This window comes from Pinus tabuliformis, chromosome 3_2 (assembly GCF_031772625.1).
Source record: "Pinus tabuliformis cultivar Carrire ecotype Pingquan chromosome 3_2, CPIR1, whole genome shotgun sequence".
NCBI lineage: Eukaryota > Viridiplantae > Streptophyta > Pinopsida > Pinales > Pinaceae > Pinus > Pinus tabuliformis.
In genome coordinates this window covers 90,626,450-90,633,917 of record NC_142302.1, presented here as the reverse complement: position 1 = coordinate 90,633,917, position 7,468 = coordinate 90,626,450, and the positions used below count along the sequence as shown (strand labels likewise).

General features: G+C 35.6%; 1 pseudogene; it reads right to left on the bottom strand.

Moving 5' to 3' along the window:
• Nucleotides 1-657: 657 nt before the first annotated feature.
• On the bottom strand, nucleotides 658-7,212 carry LOC149179982 (uncharacterized; annotated as a pseudogene).
• Nucleotides 7,213-7,468: the final 256 nt, after the last annotated feature.

The window sequence follows — 7,468 nt, the reverse complement described above, 5'->3', positions numbered from 1 at the left end:
ATCGTGCATCTTTACCTTCCAGATCTCGAAATTATTTTTCCCATTAAATTTCTCTATTTCAAAACGGGCACTCTGTGTTTTGGCCATCTCGTCAAAGAATCTCCAATTTCAATTTGAAATACCAGCAATTAAAAAACAAAATTGCCTATGCCTTTGTTTTTACACAACAAAGAAAAACTGCCTATGCCTTTGTACCTGTGCCTTTAAAAAAAAAAAACAAACTGCCCTGTGCACTTATATTAGAACTGTCTTTATTCTATTTGCCTTTATTTAACTGTTTAAACAACCAGCAAATATATATATAAAGCCGTCGTTATGAACCCAACCAGAATTTAGTTTGCAAACGATTCTTGCCACCGTCAGTTTCATATATCCGTAAGCAAAGTTCAGGCTTACAAAGACAGTATTCTGATACCTAGTATAAAATTTATGTAGCTCCTCAGAAAACCGGCGCTCACAGCAAAAAAAAAAACCCACACGCAAAACAAATATGCGTTCACGTGCATTCAATTACCTGATTCAAGCTCTGAAGAACCGGCGGATATAACCAGCACCAAATATTTATACGCTGTCAACCGATTCCTCTGTCAACGCAGTTTACCAGCGTACCAGGCAGCGCCAATTAGCAAAAAAAAAACTGATGTGTTGTGCCACGGTTCACAGCGCTCCACGCAGGTTTGTCAATACTCGCAAACTGAATGGAACCAACTGTAGCAGCAGAATCCACGCATCAGAGGCACCACCTCCATGACACGCTTGGATCATTCCTTTAAACACAACTTTGCTCCGCTCATTGCAAACCCAATCAGCAGCATGCGACAGATGCCTTTGTTCCTCCACGTACGCACAGGAAAGAACTGAATATACGCACAGCAACGAACTGATTGTAAGCACAGTTAAAACGCTTCTTTTACACAGCGTGACAGTTCCACGCAGGTAAGAGAACAAGGCGTCATCCACCAGCAATCCACGCACAGAACAATCCACGTCTCCAGCACTGTAGAGGCCTCCACGCCCGCAAACGATCCGCACAGAACTTTCTCAGCACCCTTAGCGCTCCACCTTCAGCAGTGCGCTCCTCCAACTTGGCTCCGATACCAATTGTTGGAATCCAGAGGCACAACAAACAAAAAATAAACACAAAGCAAAATATCATGCATAGTAAACACAGCTTTTAATGTGGTTCACCCAACCAATCTGGGCTACGTCCACACAACATAGGCATCAGGAATTTATTAATCAAAACAGGAGATTACATCATGAAATCCTCACAAAACTCTCACCCTCTCAGCAAACCATCCGAATGGTTGCCTGTTATATAGCATAGAGAATCTAACAGCCTCATTAACTCCCTCACATCAAACATAGGAGGCATTAACTCCCTCCCAACAACCTAGAGCTAATCTAGGAACTGAATTTCTATTGTTGTCATCAGCTGAGATTTTTCCTATTTTGCTACAAACAGAAAATATCAACAGTAACAAGCATTATTGAAGCATAAAAATTCAAGTTTTTTGGTTCGAAGTCCAAACATTTCTATGTGAAGCCATGTGAGGTTAGTTGTGGAGCCATAGACAATTCTATAACAACAAACCATGTGGTCGAGCCATGGTGGCCACGGCAGTATCATGTGCCACCTCAAAGGAAGGTAGTGCAAACTTCGTATATAACTATAAATCAAAAGAATAGGAAACCAAAAGAGCCCATTAAATCAATATTATAAGCCATGGTTAGAGATTATAAAATAAGGATGGTGTCAATATTTATCACAAGGAACAAAGGGGGCATAATACTAATATCTATATATATATATATATATATATATATATATATATATATATATATATATATATATATATATATATATATATATATAACAACCCTTTTGTGATTTCAGTGGTGGGTATAAATAAATGAATGCCTAACAACACATGTATAGGTGGCTCCTAGAGATCATGCTACTCGAAAACCCAACAATGTACTAAAGGGGAAATTATATTCTAAGGTGTCATAAGTCCACGGTGTGATTAATTCTGAATCAATTACTAGGAAATGTTCTAGAAAGACTTGAGTAGCTCAATATGTATGTGGTTATTATGTAAGATAAAATTTGTTTGTGGTTATAAAGTGAGCAATCATTATATAAGAGCTTAAATTCAACCTGTGTATCAACAATACAGAGAAAACTTGAGTAATGATCCAACCTAAATCATATCCATATGTGTCACTAAGATATATAATAACTAGTATACCCTTGAAATAGGGGAAAGGGAACACCAATGTGAATTAGTGTAGTTGTTTTGTTTAAAAATCTAGGAATTTTATTTCTTAATGGAAAATGGATACTTCACAAGGTCTGTCTTCATCCCATATCTCACTAAATACTCTCAAGGATCACGTACCTCCAAATCTAAATCACTTAGTTGCATGTCCACTTACAATAATTTCAAATATGTGACTCCCACTTTTCAGATAGAAGAGGAAGAAGAGGAATTGTTTAAGAGGGCGAAGAGGCAATGATGAAGCACAACCACATAACAATGTTTATAAAATGAAGGAAATATGAAGGTGAAGAGAGGATGTAGGGGTTGTGTAGAGGGAGATGAGAAAGTGGAGTACATTATAGGATTGAAGATGGACTTATCAACAAATGACAAATGGTAGTTTGTAGGACAAAACATAAACCAAACATCAAAATAGAACTTGTTGGTGTTCAAGAGGATCTAGACAAATGATGAAACTAATCAACCCCAATTATTATTTATAATGTAGGCTTCAAGAATAGTGTAGTAGTGATATGTAAAGAGAATATCCCAAGGACTATTGGAATTGGAGGAAATGGAGGATTTCTTCCATGTATTAGGATATTTTTGTGGGTAACTGATACAATTCAATTAGAGGTTGGAAACCATCTATCAAAATGAGATCCATAGTTCAAAGTGCATAAGAGGGTCATCACCTCAATAATTTGCATCAATGATGATCAATTGACTCCCATGAAAAGCTCTTAAGATTGGAGTTCCATCCACAATGCATATGAAACTCACCCATAAGAGTATTAGGAAAAACCTATTAGTGGAGATGAACATTGAAGCATGAAGTCTCTTGAGTAGTCCCTTTGTGATTTCTAATTGTAATCAATCTATATACACAATTTTATTTAGAATATTCAAGACATAAAGGCTTGGGGTTAAACTATTTAGTAAAGTTGGAATTAAGCCACATTCTAAGTTGTATTGCTTTGTTGTGAGACCTTTTTAATAGAGAAATGTTGAAATAAGAAAAGGACCATTAAAACAAAATGGATTTCTCAATTGTAATTCTACAACTTCATTTTTTAATTTTTCAATAGCAATAGAGATCGTTGGTTTGTGAATGACATTTGACACATCAACTCACAATGAAATGATTTAAATTATTAAACAAATTCATTGTCTCCACTTATTCCATAAATAATTACTTACCTTAAAACCATTCCGTTTACAAAATGAGTATGTATAGGGAGTTCTCTATAGAATAGGTAGCTTGGAAGATGGTTTGTGTTCTCTTATCATTTCCAATACCACCATCCAAATCTCTACACATCATACTTCTTTGGCACCTCTACAATGTAAAAACTAAAATAATTTAGTTGTCAATTGAGAAATAACACTGTTATCATTGGTTGTAATTCACAAATGTGGGTTTCCTCATCACTAGTATTCAAGGAAATCCATGTCAATTGAAATGACTTATTTCCTCTAGGTTTTCGGTAGTTGACATGTTCCCTTGCATCCAAAGAAGATGAGCTATTAGTTAATTAAAAGAAATTTTATGTCTTACTCCAAGATCAAAATAAAAATTCATCCTAGATAGTATTTGCAAGATATCAAGTGTCCCTTTTGGTCATCATTATTGCTACCTATAGTGGGTCATGTGGTTTCTAGAAGCATCAAGCCTTAGCCCCTTATATGAGATGAGATATTACCCTAGATTATCGTCTAGCCTATTTCATATGACATATGATTCATGTAAAGCTATGTAACCAATGCATTATATATAATAATTATCAAAATATTTTTTACTATCATTTTCCTTCATTTCCTTGATATACAAACCACCTTGAGATGAAATGAATAATGGTTGCATGAAATATTTAGTCTATTACTTTGTTGTGTTGCATTGTGTGGATCCCTTGATGATAAATAATATCACTTATCAAGGGGTGGTTGTTTCTTTGTGTTCTTTGCTTGAACTTCACATGCCTTTTCAGTGGTTCGTCTATAGCCAAAGAAAATACAAGAGATAGTTGCCTAGCCAAAACTACTACTCCAATTCTTTCCAACTTTTAATCATTTGCTATAAAAGGTTCTACATTCACTCCTTTCACTATAAACATGTTCAAGAAGCAACTTGTGAATCAAAGTATATTCCACATCCTATTATTCCCAAATTAACTATCCTAGAAATTACAAAATAACTTCACATTCATATTCACAATAAAAAAACATAAAAGTAATGTAAATACATGATGTATGGTATATATGAAAAGTAATGTAAATACATAATGTATGGTATGTAGCGATGAGATGATATTATTTGCTCATATTTATTTTCATTTGTGATTTATATATTGTTGTGTGCGAAATAATTTTTGAGCCTTAACTTCTAGTGAGCTATATTGGTGTACCAGATGCCATAAGGAATCTTGGCCTAAATTTATCAGATCTTATAAGGGATACTTATTTTGTAAAATCCAATTCTTTCATTGTTAGAAAGAGCCAATCACACATACAAATATGTGTGAGAATTGCATAGTATCGCAACTTAAATTGTGAGAATTATGGATTAAACTGAGACTAACCATAAGGAACAAATTAGAACATAAAAATAAAATTATATATCATTAAAATAAACTCTAAATTTAAAAAAAAAAATAGATAAGGAAATATAGAAACAAAGATTCATTAAAAAAGATAATGACTTGAGATCTATTTGTGAATCCCTATAAAACTTCCTATTTAAATTTGAGGAAATGTCGCTAACATCTAAATTATAAAAAAGTTGTTATCATCTTGTCGTAACTATCTTGTACTGTAAATAAGAAATTAAAAAAATAAACTACATAAAACATTACAACATCTAATCCGATATAAATCATTACAAACATTGTGAAAGACATGGTACCTAAAATAAATTTCAAGGAGCACAAGTTATAGCATCTAAGTTACTTTAGTTGTAAACTATGATTAAACAATTATGTAAGAGAAAGGAGCATGTTATAACAACTATAAATCTGATTTCTTATGAAGAGAAATTTATCTTATTAAATATATTCATGCTATGGGATAGTAGAGTTGACTTCCCTGCCTCCGGCAATGCAAGGACTGTAGTGATCGATACGGCGTTGACCAGCAATTAATCGGTCCTTTGACCAACAAAAACTGTGTGCTATCAAAATTTAACCAAAGTTTATCCCTGGAAATTTCGATGTAAGAAACTTATAACCAAAGTTTTGAATTCAAGGTCTTATTACAGGCTTAACATGCCTCGATGTTATTTCAGCCGGGACAAGTTATTAAGGTAAAATATTTTATGCAGGTAATTTATTTATATCAAATCTTTTCCAACCAGAGAATATACTCCGAGGCCCTTTTGAGGTTCTTTCCACATGTCTATCAAGGCCCCTTCCACATGACTATTAGCATGCAACTCTGGTATGGTAAACGATAGTCAGCACAGAAGGCTCAAGCAAAAACTAGGGCCACTCCTTCACTATTTCATCGTCATTTTGTCTCCGCCTGCCTAGAAGAGTTTGCAAGATTTCAATTCCAACCTTTAGACATCCTCCAGTTTCTTGGTATGTTTGTTTTGTTCCTTGGTATATCTGTTTTCAAAATGGTATATATGTTTTCATTTTGAAAGGTTATAGCTGGTCGTCAGTCATAGGAATAGACAACATGAGAGACAACACCTATGAGTTCATGAATTTGTTCATTAACCCCAACAAAATACAACAAGCTAATAAAATTTATTGCAAATATACCTTGAAATCTTTTTAAAAAAACAAAGAAAGGAAGGAAAATAAGAGGCATACCACAGGCAGTTCCTTACGGAAGATGTAAAATCTAAGTCTGGCAATGGCGTCGAGGAGCCAATTCCCTCGGCTTATATGACAGTGAACGTGCAGAGACATTTTTTGCTGACATTTATTCCACTGCGCAAGGACTTCGTCTCTCTGTAACCTGTTATACCATCCCTACAACTGTGCACATATATAAAGAAATAACATGCTTTAAACTTTTGAGCCATATATAAAGGTAAGGCCTATAGGCTCCTGGCAAAAAGATAAGGGAAAAGGCGAGCAGCGTTTGGCAGCCAAGTTGGTATGGAAGAACTGCTGAAAGCATCTAAGCAGATGCCGAGAATGGGTGCAATACAATGGTAAACACCATATCAATGGACCCCTAATCTCTCGCATGGTCAGGCATCTTTAGTTAAGAGAATACGCTCTCGCATTGGTTTTTTTGTAGAAAGCTTTACCGCCAAGACCGAGCAGGGCGAGTTCTTGGCCGAAGCTAAGAAAAGGTTTAAGGCTTTAAAATTCTGAGCCATAAAATCCTATTTTGTGCACATATATAAAGAACTCACAAGCTTTAAACTTCTAAGTTATAAAAATCCTATTTTCAAAAGATTTAGCAAAATAGAACATGGGCCGACCTAATCTTTATTGATTGTTTGAGAAATAGCCAACGTTAACTTGGTCGTGATGTCGTTGTGTGTGAGCGTATAAATCCTTGGAAAATGCCCCAGATGATTCTCTTCCTGTGCTCCAAGAAATAGGACCTTGAGCTTCGATGCCTGGAAGATTGGAGGCCCAAACAATCTCGCCTCCTACCAAACCAATGCCAAGATTCAGTCCTCATAATCAATGAATTAACAGAGCACAATGGAAAAATATTTGCCACGGTGAATCGCTAATATTACCACACGAGTACTACTAGGTCGGGGTAAGTTTTTATTAATTTGATGTCTGTTATTGGACTATAATTGATAGATGACCAAAGCATTCCAGGGGCTCCCGCTGTCCAGAAAGCTAAAGGAAAACTTTACCTTCGATTTCCTTGTGAAATGAGATTGTGGATTCTGTGGTGCAGACGAAATCCGTCCACCAGAATGAGGAAACGAATAGCATTGTTGTGTTTTTACAGCAAATGATGTTGCTACCGCCATGGCTAGGGTTTCTGATTATATTTCAGAAGTTGAAGTTGTCGCAGCAGCCAGGTCATCGGTCATAGGCATAGACAACATGAGAGACAAGTTGTCCATCTTGCAGTTTGAGCTATCTCCTGTGAGACAAGTTGTAGGGTAGTGGGCCCAAAGAGTTAGACAAATGGTAAATTTGTGGCCCCACAGCGTAAAACGTGGTGATTTATTACTACTTTGTATGTGACATCTCTGCATGCACTCCAAGAGTCCTTTGCAAAGG